This window comes from Pan troglodytes, chromosome 20 (assembly GCF_028858775.2).
Source record: "Pan troglodytes isolate AG18354 chromosome 20, NHGRI_mPanTro3-v2.0_pri, whole genome shotgun sequence".
Taxonomy (NCBI): domain Eukaryota; kingdom Metazoa; phylum Chordata; class Mammalia; order Primates; family Hominidae; genus Pan; species Pan troglodytes.
Genome location: NC_072418.2, coordinates 49,402,347 through 49,418,559, shown reverse-complemented (window position 1 = coordinate 49,418,559; position 16,213 = coordinate 49,402,347). Strand labels below are relative to the sequence as shown.

Below are 16,213 nucleotides of genomic sequence, written 5' to 3'. Positions count from 1 at the left end.
GCTGTGATCCCCATTTCCCATGAGGATGTGGAGGCACTGAGAGGTCAAGTAATCAGCCCAAGGTCACACAGCTTGCAAGGGGCAATGCTGGGGGAGTCAGGCAGCGGGGCTCCAAACCCCTCCTCCCATCTCTAACCATTTCCTCTTCTCTTGTCACACCCAGTGAGCCTGGGAGGGGGACCCAGAAAGCCCCCCTCCCCCAACCCCTATCTCAGGGTATCATCTCTCCCCTTCATGTCTGTGTTCTGGAATCACCTGTGGCCTCTCATTTTTCTCTTTAGTGACAGTGAGGGGTGGCTGGACTGGTCCAGATGAAGGCTGATTTGGAGTCAAATCTCTGGTTTTCTGGGGCGTTTGAAACCATACCCCAGAGGCATCAACTGGCTACCTCAGGGGAACTGGCCCTGCAGGCTCCATTTGAAACCCCCTTGATATGAAAATATTGACGCCTCTGTTCGCATCTCATCTCAAGTTACCCAAGGGCTCCTTGCACCCCTGGGGCCTCACTGGATGTCACACTGAAGATGCTGGGAATGGAACGCAGAAAATAGTATGTCCACTCAAGGGGGAAACAGAGACTCTAGTGGGAGACAGATTTGCCCAAAGTGTCAGGGATACTCAGAGGGGGTGGGAGGATCAAAACCTTGTGTGTGATTGACACGTGTGTCTCTTGAGTGTGTGTGTGTACACTTAGGGGTGTGTATGTGAATCCATGTCTGAGTGTCCCAGTGTGCATACAGGTGTGTGCTCACTCCTCAGCCATTAGGGTGTGTATGGGTGTCCGTGTCTATGTGAGTGAATGTGTGAGTGTGTGCATGAGTAGGTGTATGTGTCTGCACATAGTGTGGGTGTCTGTATTGATCTGTGTTTGTGCATAGGCTTGTATGCATGTGTGTGTCTAGACTGATGAGTCTTGGAGCATGGTGTTTAAAATTGTGGGTTTAGGAGTTTGTGAACGCTTTTTTTTTGAGACGGAATTTTGCTCTTGTCTCCCAGGCTGGAGTGCAATGGTACAATCTCAGCTCACTGCAACCTCCGCCTCCCAGGTTCAAGCAATTCTCCTGCCTCAGCCTCCTGAGTAGCTGGGATTACAAGCACCCACCACCACGCCTGGCTAATTTTTTATTTTATTTTTTTTTGTTTATTTTATTTTTTTTTTGAGACGGAGTCTCACTCTGTGGTCCAGGCCGGAGTGCAGTGGCGCAATCTCGGCTCACTGCAAGCTCCGCCTCCTGGGTTTGTGCCATTCTTCTGCCTCAGCCTCCAGAGTAGCTGGGACTACAGGCGCCCGCAACCACACCTGGCTAATTTTTTTGTATTTTTAGTAGAGACGAGGTTTCACCATCTCAGCCAGGATAGTCTCGATCTCCTGACCTCATGATCCACCCACCTCGGCCTCCCAAAGTGCTGGGATTACAGGCGTGAGCCACCACGCCCAGCCACGCCTGGCTAATTTTTGTGTTTTAGTAGAGACGGGGTTTTGCCATGTTGGCTAAGCTGGTCTCGAACTCCTGAACTCAGGTGATCCACCCGCCTTGGCCTCCCAAAGTGTTGGTATTACAGGCGTGAGCCTTGGCACCTGGCCTGTGGGCACTTTTCTACGTGCTGCTGTGTGTCTGTGTATCTGTGACTTTGTGAATGTATGTGTCTGTTTGTGGCATGCCGGCACATGTGTGTTTGTGATTGGTTGGGGGTGGGGAGGTCTCTGGCCATAATGTGTGTGATGTCTGTGTCTGTGAGTATGTGCATCTGTGAGCCATGACTCGTGTGTGTGTGTGTGTGTGTGTGTGTGTGTGACTGAGGGAGAGACAGCAGTCCTCTCACGGGGTGGGCAGATACGAATGAAATCCACACTTCTCACTTTGAATCTGATTTGGTTCCATCATTCAGGGCCCAGCCCTACCCCCACTGCCTTCCTTCCCATCCAAGTCACCCTGGTTCCAGGACCAAGAGACAGACAGATACACTCAGCTGGCTTTGGGCAGGATTTATTGGAAAAGGCCATAGCATGCCTCCTCACTGAGTCCCTGAGACAGGGCTCCCCTGTCCCAGCTGTCTGAACCTCTCCCAATGTCTCTCGCCATCTCTGCTTCTCCCATATCCTCCCACCTTGCAGATCCCCAGCAAGGTGAGGCCTCGTTGGTCTATGGGAAGCAGTCTTCCCACCCTCAGCCTGGCACCGAGAGCCTCCTCCACAGACAGCTCCAGAGATGTTCCCTGCTGTATTAGTCCGTTCTCGCACTGCTATAAAGAACTACCTGAGACTGGGTAATTTATAAAGAAGAGAGGTTTAATTGGCTCATGGTTCTGCAAGGCTGCATAGGAAGCATGCTGGGGAGGCCTCAGGAAACTTACAATCATAGAGGAAGGCAAGGGGAAGCAGGCGTGTCCTACATGGGCCGAACAGGAGGAGGGCAGGGAGGTGCTACACGCTTTTTAACAACCAGATCTCATGAGAACTCACTCATTATCATGAGAACAGCAAGGGGGAAATCCGCCTCCATGATCTAATCACCTCCCACCAGGCTCCTCTTCCAACATTGGAGATTACAATTTGACATGAGATTTGGGTGGGAACACAAATCCAAACCGTATCACCTGTACAGTAAAAGCTTAACTCAGAAGATTTAGGGCCGGGCATCGTGGCTCATGCCTGTAATCCCAGCACTTTGGGAGGCTGAAGCAGGCGGATCACGAGGTCAGAAGATCGAGACCATCCTGGCTAACATGGTGAAACCCGTCTCTACTAAAAAAATACAAAAAATTAGACAGGTGTGGTGGCACAAGTCTGTAGTCCCAGCTACGCAGGAGGCTGAGGTCGGAGAATCACTTGAACCTGGGAGGCAGAGGTTGCAGTGAGCCGAGATTGCACCACTGCACTCTCCAGCCTGAGCAACAGAGCAAGACTCCATCTCAAAAAAAAAAAAGGACTTGGGCTGATCAAACCCTGCACAGTCCAGGAAAAAAAAGAAAAAAGAAAAAAAAAGTGGGGGTGGAGGGATACTAACCCTTTGCCCAGATCGAGGATATTCTAACCTCTTAGAATATCCTGCCTGATAAGAGTATCTTTACCTGGGACCTTGGGCCACACCAGGTAGTTTGTACTAATGTTATTTATTTATTTATTTAGAGACGGAGTCTCGCTTTGTTGCCCAGACTGGAGTGCAATGGCATGATCTCGGTTCACTGCAAACTTCACCTCCCACGTTCAAGTGATTCTCCTGCCTCAGCCTCCCAAGTAGGTGGGATTACAGGCACCCACCACCATGCCCAGCTAGTTTTTGTATTTTTAGTAGAGACGGGGTTTTGCCATGTTGGTCAGGCTGATCTCAAACTCCTGACCTCAAGTGAGCCCCCTGCCTCGGCCTCCCAAATTGCTGGGATTACAGATGTGAGCCACCACACCTGTCCTAATGATTTTATTTATGCTGAATGCCTGCTTTTGTTTGCCTGGGTGCCTTCGGCCACGTGGTGTCAGTTTGACCTCCGGAAGGGCTGGAGACTGCATACCGAATGTCAGCTCCGCAGGTATTCCATGCCTATGTGATCTACTCCCATTAAAAACCAAGGCTTGGGTGAGCCTCCCTGTTTGGCAATAGCCCAAGTGTGTTGTCACACGTCATTGCTGGGAGGAGTAAGCACTGTCCACACAACTCCACTGAAAAAAGACAACTGGAAGCTCACGCCTGGTCTCTCCTGGATCCTGACCTATGCATCTCTTCCCTTCTCTACTCTTCACTGTAATAAACTGTAACCATGAGCACAGCGGCTTTTCTGAGTTCTGTGAATCTTGAGTGGTCTTGGGGAGCTCCCTACACCATCTGCCCAAACTCATGCCTGGTGGTGGGCACAGCTGGAATTCAAGCCTGTGTCTCTTTAATCCCTTGTCGGTTCTAAGAGGAAAACGCAGGTAGATTTGAGATCTGGGCAGATGAAGGAGGTGAAGGAGGGGAAGAAGCCCTTATTCAGTCTTTGTTCCCTCGGTTCCAGGACCGCAAAGAGGTGCTGCCTCAAACCCTTCCATCTTACAGTTTTCACAGATAACATTTTTCCCTTGTGTGCCCGTAGCCTTCTCTCTGTACAGAGGATCCCCTGTTCCCTGAGATAATTCAGAATCACGTCTGCTTTTTTTTTTTTTCTTTTTTTTTTTTTGAGATGGAGTCTCGCTCTGTCACCCAGTCCGCCTCCCGGGTTCGCGCCATTCTCCTGCCTCAGCCTCCCAAGTAGCTGGGACTACAGGTGCCCGCCACCACGCCCGGCTAATTTTTTGTGTTTTTAGTAGAGACGGGGTTTCACCGTGTTAGCCAGGATGGTCTCGATCTCCTGACCTTGTCATCTGCCTGCCTCGGCCTCCCAAAGTGCTGGGATTACAGGCGTGAGCCACCGAGCCCGGCCCAGTCTGCTTTTTAGAAAAGTCTCCTGGTTCATTAGAAAATGAAGATGTGTCAAATCATTTCAGCCGTACCACTGAACAGTGGTATAATTTAGTCAGTGATATTTAGCAAATGATGGCTTTAATACACACAAAATGTAAAGCAACACAACCACCGTGGTGCACGAGATGATTGGGTTCATAAAGAGTGAGGATTTCTAGCACACCACAGGCTGGCATGGGCTCAAGTTTTAAGCATCAGGGTGGCTTCACTGTGTTGGCAAAACAGCCCAGGCCCTGCAAATGCCCACAGATAGGAGAGTGGCCAAGTGAACCATGGTCCAACCACACAAGGGTTCTTCTGCAGTCTTGAAAGGACGGACTGGAGAGTTTCCACTGGGACCTTTTGAGTGAACACAGTGAGATACAAGAAAAGTTCATACACTATGACCCTTTCCCCTTTATTTAATAAAAAATGAAATACTCCCAACAACCTCTGTACGTATCTGCATAGGTGTCTGTATTAGGATTTATTATTATTATTATTATTATTGTTATTATTTTGAGACGGAGTCTCACTCTGTTTCCCAGGCTGTAGTGCAGTGGCACGATCTCGGCTCACTGCAACCTCCGCCTCCTGGGTTCAAGCGATTCTCCTGCCTCTGCCTCCCAAGTAGCTGGGATTACAGGTGTTCCCACCACCACACCCAGCTAACTTTTGTGTTTTTAGTAGAGACGGAGTTTCACCATGTTGGCCAGGCTGGCCTCAAATTCCCGACCTCAGTTGATTTCGCCCGTCTGGGCCTCCCAGAGTGCTGGGATTACAGGTGTGAGCCACCGCACCTGGTTGTACCTTTCCTCTTACTAGGACCCAGTCATTGGATCTACAGCCCAACCCAATTCGGCATGATCTCATCTTCACTGAGATTCTGAGTGGACATGAACTTTGAGAGACACAATTCAACACAGCACAGCCCTGTTCTAGAAGCTGGGGGCACACCAGAGCAGAACAGATAGAAAGGCCCCACCCACAGAGCTGATGGTCTGTTAAAAAGACAAGGACAATAAACGGGGTAAAGAAATAAGCTATCTATTGTGTCAACCTGAAAAAAAGACATCAGAGAAAAATGTCTTCTGATAGCAGGAATGTATTCAGGAGTGAGCACAAAAGGATTGTAATCCAGGATGCAGGGCTATGGCAAGCCACAGATGCGTCTGAGGAGGGGGGACAAAGAGAGGCTTTTCCTGGCCAAAAAGAGAAGCTCACATAAGCTGTTTGAAAGCAGAGTTTATTGATTTCAGAGGCTCAAAACCAGAGTTGGCGTGATTGGTGGAGATGCTGTTACCGGGTAGGTGTTCTTTTTTTTTTTTGAGATGGAGTCTCGCTCTGTCATCCAGGCTGGAGTGCAGTGGTGCGATCTTGGCTTACTGAAACCTCCGCCTCCCGGGTCCAAGCAATTTTCCTGCCTCAGCCTCCCGAAGAGCTAGGATTACCGTCACACACTACCACGCCCAGCTGAATTTTTTATGTGCATTTTTTTTGGTTTTGTTTTGTTTTGTTGAGATGGAGTCTCGCCCTGTCCCCCAGGCTGGAATGCAATGGTGTAATCTCGGCTCACTGCAACCTCCGCCTCCTGGGTTCTAGCGATTCTCCTGCCTCAGCCTCCCAAGTAGCTGGGATTACAGGTGCCTGCCAATGTGCCCGGCTATTTTTTGTATTTTTAGTAGAGACAGGATTTCACCATCTTGGCCAGGCTGGTCTTGAACTCCTGACCTCAGGTGATCCACCCACCTCAGCCTCCCAAAGTGCTGGGATTATAGGCGTGAGCCACCGTGCCTGGTCCTTTCGTGTGTATTTTTAGTAGAGACGGGGTTTTGCCATGTTGGCCAGCCTGGTCTTGAACTCCTGACCTCAAGTGATCCGCCTGCCTTGGCCTCCTTTGCAAAGTGCTGGGATAACAGGCATGAGCCACTGCACCCAGCCACTTCCAGGTATTTTTAGTGCATATAAAGTATATATGAATAGGTGCATTTTTTCCTTACTTTCTATATAAATAGTAGCATCCTATGCATAAAGATCCTTACTTTGCTTTTTTCACTTAACATTGTAGCTTGGACATCTTTATCAGCACATTGAGATCTTCCTCATGCCTTTTTTTTTTCTTTTTAACAATTGTGTAGTATTACACTGTGTGAATGAACCATATTTGAAAATCAGTCCCATTATTGGACATTCAGGTTGTTCTCCATCTTTTCTCTTATTTTCTTTCTTTCTTTCTTTCTTTTTTTTTTTTTGAGACGGAGTCTTTCTCTGTTGCCAGGCTAGACTGCATTGGTGCGATCTCAGCTCACTGCAACCTCTGCCTCCCAGGTTCTAGCAATTCTCCTGCCTCAGCCTCCTGAATAGCTGGAATTAACAGGCGCATGCCACCATGCCCAGCTAAGTTTTGTATTTTTAGTAGAGATGGTGTTTCACCATGTTGGCCAGGCTAGTCTTGAACTCCTGACCTCAAGTGATCCTCCTGCCTCAGCCTCCCAAAGTTCTGGGATTACAGGCATGAGCCACCGCGTCTGGCCTGAGTTGCTGTGTAAAAAAGAAAGCAAGGAGGCTGGCAACTCATCATGGTTTTAATAATATCTCTGATGATGAATGATACTGAGCATCTTTTTATGTGCTTTGAATGAACAGACATATTTTTAGAATCTAGCCTTAGTTTAAGTCTGTAGCTATATGAAATAAAGATATGAAACTCTTGCATCCCCCAATTAAAACATTTTCCTTAATTTTAATAGTGAATCTTTACATAGAGCCAACAAGGTGTCCCATTTTGGCCTCAAGGGGGCTGTTCCAAACACTCTGTATGAATGAACTCATTTCATCCTTACAGCATCCTCACATGGATGATAATTATAGCTTACATTTATTGGGTACTTGTGATGCACCATTCTAAGACCTTTACTTGAATTGACTCCTTTAAGCCTCACCTCTTTATGAGTTTGGTGCTAGTCTAATAGTTACCATTTTATAGATGAGGAAACTGAGGCACAGAGAAGTTAATTAATTACTTGTCCAAAGCCACACCACCAGGAAGTGTTGACACTCAGGGAGTCTGACTGCTGATATGACATTCCTTTGTGTGTGTGTGTGTGTGTGTGAGTCAGGGTCTTGCTCTGTCGTGCAGGCTGGAGTGCAGTGGTGCAATCACAGCTCACTGCAGCCTCGAACTCCTTAAAACCAATATTCTAACTTTAATAAGCAAAACGTTCTACAGTGAAATGGTAATGATATATGTGTAGCAAAATGATGGATGATTTTCCCCCCATATTTATCAAGTTTTTCTACAGTAATCATACATCACTTTTGTGGTCAGATAAAGAATGTCTATGGCTGGGCTTGGTGGCTCACGCCTGTAATCCCAACACTCTGGGAGGCTGAGGCAGGCGGATCACCTGAGGTCAGGAGTTCGAGACCAGCCTGGTTGACATGGTGAAACCGAGTCTCTACTAAAAATACAAAAATTAGCCAGGTGTGGTGGCACGTGCCTGTAATCCCAGCTACTGAGGAGGCTGAGGCAGGAGAATCATTTGAACCCGGGAGGTGGAGGTTGCAGTGAGCCGAGATCATGCCATTGCACTCCAGCCTGGGCAACAAAGCGAGGCTCTGTCTCAAAAAAAAAAAAAAAAAAAAAAAAAGTCTATATAAATGGTGCTGGGGAAAAAACAAAACAAAAGCAAGTAGACTAAGTAGGGTGGGATGGACGTGGAGCATTTTAATGGAAATACTGGGTTTAGCCAAGGGGAGGGAAAAAGAGGAAAGATGTCCAAATGATTCATTTTTCTCTTCAACCTCTAAGCTAAAAACTTTTCCCCAGGGTGAGTGGGTGGCCCTGAAAGATGGCCTCATTCCTGCAGAAATCTTGTTTCGGTTGGCAAAAAATCTCTCTACTCTTGGATCATACGTTTCTGTTCCTAATTAGGGTGACCCCTCGGTCCTAATGTCCTACCTAACCTATTTCCTTGCATTTAGGGCTTAAATTTATGTAATTCTTTTTTTCTTTTTGTTCTGTTTTTGTTTTTTTGAGACAGAGTCTCACTCTGTCGCTCAGGCTGGAGTGCAGTGGTGCAATCTCGGCTCACTGCAACCTCCGCCTTCTGGGTTCAAGTGTTTCTCCTGCCTCAGTCTCCCAAGTAGCTGGGATTACAAGCACCCGCCACCACACCAGGCTAATTTTGTATTTTCAGTAGCGATGGGGTTTCACCATGTTGGCCAGGCCTGTCTGTAAATGTATGTGATTCTTATTTCCTTTGTGTGACATCTTCCAAGCCCACAAGACGATAAGATTCCGCCCATAACAAGAGAATATGATCTCGCTCCACATAACACAATGTAAACTCTTCATTACGTTTATTAAATATGGCTTGCCAGTTTTTCTCCTGTGTTACCTCTTCAAGTAGATATTTATAACTTTTGTCAAACATAAAGATACATTTAGAATTCGAGAAATATGATACAAACCTTCTTTAAAAAAAAAATAAAGAGACTCATTTGTTCTTTCTTTTCTTTGGCCAAGGATTTCAGACAAAAATCAGGAATCATCACCAGCCAAGACCGTGTTCGGACCACGTGACGTCTTCCAGGCACCAGGAAGAAATACGACCAACCTCCGTAACAAATGAGAGAAACTTCACCTGACTGTGTTTTGTGCATTTGGTTTATGAGTTGTTTTAAAAACGTGTACTTTTACTGCTGCGTTCAGGTTTTCAGCCATAGAATATTCTAGAAAAAAATAGTGATAACATTTATTTCACCGCTATAACCCTGAATGTGTAGCTGTGTTTTTTAAAAAAACATTTTTTTACAATTGTAGAATATGTAACATGCCTCCAGAAACGTGCCCTAAACACAAATATATAATTTGGCAAATAATTACATAGCAAGTCCTATGTTACTGTCATCTGATCTAGAAATCATTGTCCCCCCAGAAGCCCTCATGTGCTCTGGCCATCTCAAATCCCTCCCTGCCCCAGGGATAAATAACATCCTGTTTTGTGATAAATGCTGCCTTTTCTATACACATGTATGCTTATTAACAAACTATGAATTTCTCCACACGGTAGAATTGATTATGTTTGAATCTTACATGAATGCAGTCCTATTGGTGGATTGTTTTTGCTGTATGTGTGTGTGTTTCAGAAAAAATACATTAAGAAAAGAAAAAGGACATGGGGCCTCTCGGTTTCCTGGCCACAATTCCTCACTTGGAATGTTGTTCCCTCACTGTAGAGAGTGGAGACAGCTGCTGGCGTTTTTTCTGTCAGAAGGAAATTCAGGGCCTGCAGCTGTGGCTGTAACCCGACCACCACCCCCGCCTCCCGCCCCAGCTCAAAGGAGAACACATCTCTTCTCCCGCCGCATAATCCTAAGGTTTTATTGGTTATTTCCAGAGAGAGAGAGAGCGCTAACTCAGAACGACCCAGGATAGAGTTGCTAGGATTGTGGCATAAAACTACTGGACTTTATGTTCTTAATGTTTTGTTTGTTTTTTGAGACGGAGTCTCGCTCTGTCACCAGGCTGGAGTGCAGTGGCGCGATCTCGGCTCATTGCAACCTCCACATCCCAGGTTCAAGCAATTCTCCTGCCTCAGCCTCCCGAGTAGCTGGGACTACAGGTGCCTGCCACCACGCCTGGCTAATTTTTGGATTTTTAGTAGAGACGGGGTTTCACCGTGTTGGCCAGGATGATCTCGATCTCTTGACCTCGTGATCCACCCGCCTCGGCCCCCCAAAGTGCTGGGATCACAGGCATAAGCCACTGCACCCAGCTGTTTTTAATTTTTTATCTTACAAATAGACACAGGGTTGGTGGGAGGGCAGGTGTCTCCCTATGTTGCCTAGCCTTGAACTCCTGGCCTCAAGCAATCCTCCCGTCTCGGGCTATTTTATTTTATTTCATTTATTTTATTTTATTTTTTGAGACAGAGTCTTGCTCTGTCAGCCAGGCTGGAGTACAGTGGTGCGATCTCGGCTCACTGCAACCTCCACCTCCCGGGTTCAAACGATTCTCCTGTCTGAGTCTCCTGAGTAGTTGGGATTACATGCATGGGCCACCATGCCTAGCTAATTTTTGCATTTTTAGTAGAGACGGGGTTTCACCATGTTGGGCAGGCTAATCTCGAACTCCTGACCTCAAGTGATCTGCCCGCCTCAGCCTCCCAAAGTGCTGGGATTACAGGCGTGAGCCACTGCAACCAGCTGACACTGTAACTTTTGAAAAGCATCATATTTTATTTATTTATTTTTTTTGAGACGGAGTCTCACTCCGTTGCCCAAGCTGGAGTGCAGTGCCACAATCTTGGCTCACTGCAAGCTTCGCCTCCCGGGTTCACGCCATTCTCCTGCCTCAGCCTCCCGAAGAGCTGGGACTACAGGCACCTACCACCACATCCGGCTACATTTTTGTATTTTTTTTTTAGTAGAGACAGGGTTTCACCATGTTAGCAAAGATGGTTTCGATCTCCTGACCTCGTGATCCACCCGCCTCAGCCTCCCAAAGTGCTGGGATTACAGGGGTGAGCCACCGCGCCCGGCCGTATTTTCAAACAAGTTAAGAAGTCACACCTGAATCCAAGCAACATAGATGTCTGTAGGGCATCAGCCACCAGCCCTTCTCAGCTCTTCATCTGAAAGACCGGAAAATAGAGAACGACCTGCATAACCATCCATAGGGGACTCGGTAATTAACCTATGGCAGTGGCTGTCACACGTGTTTGATCATGATCCATGATAAGAAATACATTTTGCTGTGACCTAGGAGACACACACACACACGTAAATATAATAGAAAATAAAGCCAGGCATGGTAGCTCACACCTGTAATCCCAGCACTTTGGGAGGCCGAGGCGGGCAGATCACCTGAGGTCAGGAGTTTGAGACCAGCCTGGTCAACATGGTGAAACCCCGTCTCTGCTAAAAATACAAAAATTAGCCGGGCATGGTGGCATGCACCTGTAATCCTCGCTGAGATCGCACCACTGCACTCCAGCCTGAGTGACAGAGCAAGATTCTGCCTCAATTAAAAAGAAAAGAAAAGAAAAAAAATAATTTAAAAAAGGAAACTCTGCAGCAAGAAGGGGCTCTCACAGAACAAATTGGACAGAGCCAGCCAGGTTGTCACAGAACCACCATCATGGGTTGTTGCAACTGACTCAGGAGGAAACATCTAGGCGGGATCCCAGAGCCCCCTGGACTTTCTTTGGGTTCAGTGTTTATGGAAACTCTGTGGGTTCTCACTGAAAATACACAGCAGGGCAAAATAAAAACCCAAAGGTGAAACACAGTGGAAGAGGATGGAAGGAGAACCCTAAACTGGAAGTGCAGAGATGGAGGGGAGGGTTGGGGCTGCAGGGATGCTTTGTCATGGAAACCACAGTGCCAGTTGTTGCCTTGGAAACCACAGCACATCGTGTTGTCATGGAAACCACTGTAATGATTCCTGTTAAGGGTGCTTGAACTATTTTTAAATCAGCTAGCAATCACTGTGGCTCTTTAATGGGAGAGCAGGCAGGCAGCTGACTCCACACACACACGCACACACACATATACACACATAGTTGTACCTTTATAATATTTAGGCTGAGGCAAAATTAATTGCAGTTTTTGCCATTCAAAGTAATGGCAAAAACATGGCCAGATGCAATGAAATGGCTCATGCCTGTAATCCCAGCACTTTGGGAGGCCGAGGCAGGAGGATCACTTGAGCTCAGGAGTTTGAGACCAGCCTGGCCAACATGATGAAACCCTATCTCTACTAAAAGTACAAAAATTAGCCAGGTGTGGTGGTGCACGCCTGTAGTCCCAGCTACTTGAGAGGCTGAGGCAGGAGAATTGCTTGAACCTGGGAGGCAGAGGTTGCAGTGCGCCACTGCACTCCAGCCTGGGAGACAGAGCAAGACTCTGTCTCAAAAAACAACAACAACAACAACAAAAAAAACCAGGTGTAGTGGCTCATGCCTGTCATCCCAGCACTTTGGGAGGCTGAGGCGGGTGGATCACCTGAGGTTGGGAGTTCGAGACCAGCCTGACTAACATGGAGAAACCCTGTCTCTACTAAAGATGCAAAATTAGCCGGGTGTGGTGGCACATGCCTGTAGTCCCAGCTACCTGGGAGGCTGAGTCAAGAGGATTGCCTGAGCCCAGGAGATGAAGGCTGCGGTGAGCTGTGATTAAGCCACTGCACTCCAGCCTGGGTGACAGAGTGAGACCCCATCTCATAAAATAAAATAAAATAAAATAAAATAAAATAAAATAAAAATTGTGGAATATTCCAAACTCAAAGTCAAGAATAGAGAATTGACTGGGCACAGTGGCTCATGCCTATAATTCCAGAACTTTGGGAGGCTGAGACAGGAGTTAGAGACCATCTTACCCAACATAGTGAGACCCTGGCCCTACAAAAAAATTTTAAAAATTAGCTGGGCGTGGTGGTGCATGCCTGTGGTCCCAGCTACTCAGGAGGCTGAGGCAGGAGGCTCGCTTGTGCCCAGGAGGTTGAGTCTGTAGTGAGTTGTGATCCTGCCACTGCACTGTAGCCTGGGAGACAGAGCAAGATCCTGTCTCAAGAAGAAAAAAAGCTGGTTGTGGTGGCTCATGCCTGTAATCCTAGCACTTTGGGAGGCCGAGGCGGGCGGATCACGGGGTCAGATCGAGACCATCCTGGCTAACATGGTGAAACCTCATCTCTACTAAAAATACAAAAAATTAGCCGGGCGTGGTGGCGGGCACCTGTAGTCTCAGCTATTTGGGAGGCTGAGGCAGGAGAATGGCGTGAACCCGGGAGGTGGAGCTTACAGTGAGCCGAGATCGCGCCACTGCAACCCAGCCTGGGTGACAGAGCGAAACTCCGTCTCAAAACAAAACAAAGTACAAAAATTTGCCAGGCATAGTGGCGGGTCCCTGTAATCCCAGCTACTTGAGAGGTTGAGGCAGGAGAACTGCTTGAACCCGGGAGGCAGAGGCTGCAGTGAGCCGAGGTCGTACCACTGCACTCCAGCCTGGGTGACAAAGTGAGACTCAGTCTCGAAAAAAAAAAATTGATATTTATATAACTAATCCTCATGCATCCCCTGCCATTCTTTATCAAATCTTAATACCATGCTAAATTTATTTACACCTTTTTTTTTTTTTTTTTTTTTTTTTTTTTTTTTTTTTTTTTTAGCATTATTGGCTGGACTCAGTAGCTCATGTCTGTAATCCCAGCACTTTGGGAGGCCGAGGCAGGCGGATCACTTGAGGTCAGCAGTTTGAGACCAGCCTGGGCAACATGGGGAAACCCCTTCTCTACTAAAAATACAAAAATTAACTCAGCATGGTGGCACGTGCCTGTAATCACGGCTACTCAGGAGGCTAAGGTAGGAGAATCGCTTGAACCCAGGAGGTGGAGGCTGAGTGCGCCACTGCACTCCAGCCTGGGGGACAGAGTAAGACTCTGTCTCAGAAAAAAAAAAAAAAAAGAGATTTCTATAATTAACCCTTATGTATCCCTTGCCATTCTTTATCAAATCTTAATACTATGCTAAATTTATTTACACATCTTTAAACAAAATTATTGTTTAAATAGGCCGTGTCCTACCTACCATATGACTTGCCCTCTTCTTCTCCCCAGAGATAGTCACTTTGAGGATTATTGCATTTAAAAATCCAATATTTATCAAAACTCAGTGTCTATCATTCCCTTGCATGCCAAAATAAATAACTGAAAAAGAGAGAAGAAAAAACAGACAGTGTCTAATTCTGAGTCACTGTGTGACTCAGTTTCCACTGCAGCAACTTTGTCTGCAGCCTGGATCACAAACAAGCTCCCGCATTTGTAAAACTACTTGGCAAACATAGCACAAGCCTCTGAGATTCAGCAAACATCCATTCCATTTCATTTTAGTTATGATGTTTTACAATCCACTGCTGGTATAAATTTACTTTTTATCCTGTCTAGATTGACGATTTTCTTCTTCTTCTTTTATTTTTTTATTATTATTATTATTTTTTTTGGTCTGACAAATCCTTAGCAGAATTTTCAAACACACTGAGATGTTTTGTTTTCTCTTTGAAGAGAAAGTTCCAGAACTTTGATTCTGTGTGCATGCACTGGGGTTGGGTGGCATTCCTCAAGGGGCAGCCAGGACTGTTAGGAATATTGGCTCTGCAGAAAGCTGAAACCTGGCTTTTGAGGCAAAGCTGAAGGCATCTCTCTCCCTCCCTTGCCCCCATCTCTCCATTCTGTAACGCATTATTTGTTCACTTTTGTAGTAAAATACACATAACATAAAATTCACTGTTTTAACCTATATTTATTTTTCAAAAAATAATTTACTTTTTTTTGTTTGTTTGTGAGACGGAGTTTCACTCTTGTTGCCCAGGCTGGAGTGCAATGGCACAATCTCAGCTCACCGCAACCTCCGCCTCCTGGGTTCAAGCGATTCTCCTGCCTCAGCCTCCCAAGTACCTGGGATTACAGGCATGCACCACTATGCCCGGCTAATTTTTGTATTAGTAGTAGAGACAGGGTTTCTCCATGTTGGTCAGGCTGGTCTTGAACCCCTGATCTCAGGTGAGCCGCCTGCCTTGGCCTCCCACAGTGCTGGGATTACAGGCGTGAGCCATCGTGCCCAGCCCGTCTTCATTTTCCTACCTTCACTCCTACTAGCGTTCCTGGACCCAGATGTCCTGGATGCAGAGGTCCCTCCTGTTACAGTGGTAGACGCATCTCATTCCCATGGGGGTCCCAAATACTTCTCTAGAGTAACTTTTTTTTTTTTTTTTTTTTTTGAGACGGAGTCTTGCTCTGTCGCCCAGGCTGGAGCGCAGTGGCGTGATCTCGGCTCACTGCAAGCTCTGCATCCCGAGTTCACGCCATTCTCCTGCCTCAGCCTCCTGAGTAGCTGGGACTACAGGCGCCCGCCACCACACCCGGCTAATTTTTGTTGTTGTTGTATTTTTAGTAGAGACAGGGTTTCGCTGTGTTAGCCAGGATGGTCTCGATCTCCTGACCCATGATCCGCCCGCCTTGGCCTCCCAAAGTGCTGGGATTACAGGCGTGAGCCCGCGCCGGCCTCTCTTTCTTTTTTTGAGATGAAGTCTCGCTCTTGTCCCCCAGGCTGGAATGCCATGGTGCAGCCTCGGCTCACCATGTTGGCCAGGCCATTCTCCTGCCTCAGCCTCCCGAGTAGCTGCGATTACAGGAGCTTGCCACCAGGCCCGGCTAATTTTTTTGTATTTTTAGTAGAGACGGGGGTTCACCATATTAGCCAGGATGGTCTCGATCTCCTGACGTCGTGATCCGCCCGCCTCAACCTCCCAAAGGGTGGGATTACAGACATGAGCCACCGTGCCCAGCCTCACCGGAACACTCTTGTTCTTGCATCCTTGAGCTTCCAAATAAGAAGTTCAACGATCTACCCTCTGGTTTTCATGCTGTGAGGAAGCCCAAGCCACATCAGTGCTTCCATCAACATTTCCCAGCTGAGACCAGCTTTCAAAGGATTTCAGCCCAGGCACCAGACATGTGAGTGAAGAAACTCCCAGATGATTCTAGCTCTCAGTCATTTGAGTCACCCCCAACTGTCACGGGTATGACTAGGTGCGGAGGGTGTTGTGGGCAGTAAAGGTATTTACCAAGACAGTTGTAGGTAAAGAAAGGCAGATTTATTAGAGAAGATATGAAAATACATTGCACGTTTGCAATGGGCAGCACAGCAGAGAAGGGGGCTGTCTGCAAAAAGGCAGGGACTGTAAGTTTCATAGGGGTATGCTGGAGGGGGCTACATGCAGAAAGAGGTCATTGTGCC

General features: G+C 47.1%; 1 pseudogene across 1 annotated transcript in view; it reads left to right on the top strand.

The window, feature by feature from the left end:
• Positions 1 to 9,425, top strand: part of PPP5D1 (PPP5 tetratricopeptide repeat domain containing 1) — a 125,227-nt pseudogene extending 115,802 nt beyond the window's left edge. Inside the window, exon 4 of the transcript XR_010153905.1 lies at positions 8,944 to 9,425. The product of XR_010153905.1 is annotated as a PPP5 tetratricopeptide repeat domain containing 1, transcript variant X3 (transcript). The remainder of the gene's footprint in view (positions 1 to 8,943) is intronic.
• The last annotated feature ends 6,788 nt before the right edge of the window (positions 9,426 to 16,213 follow it).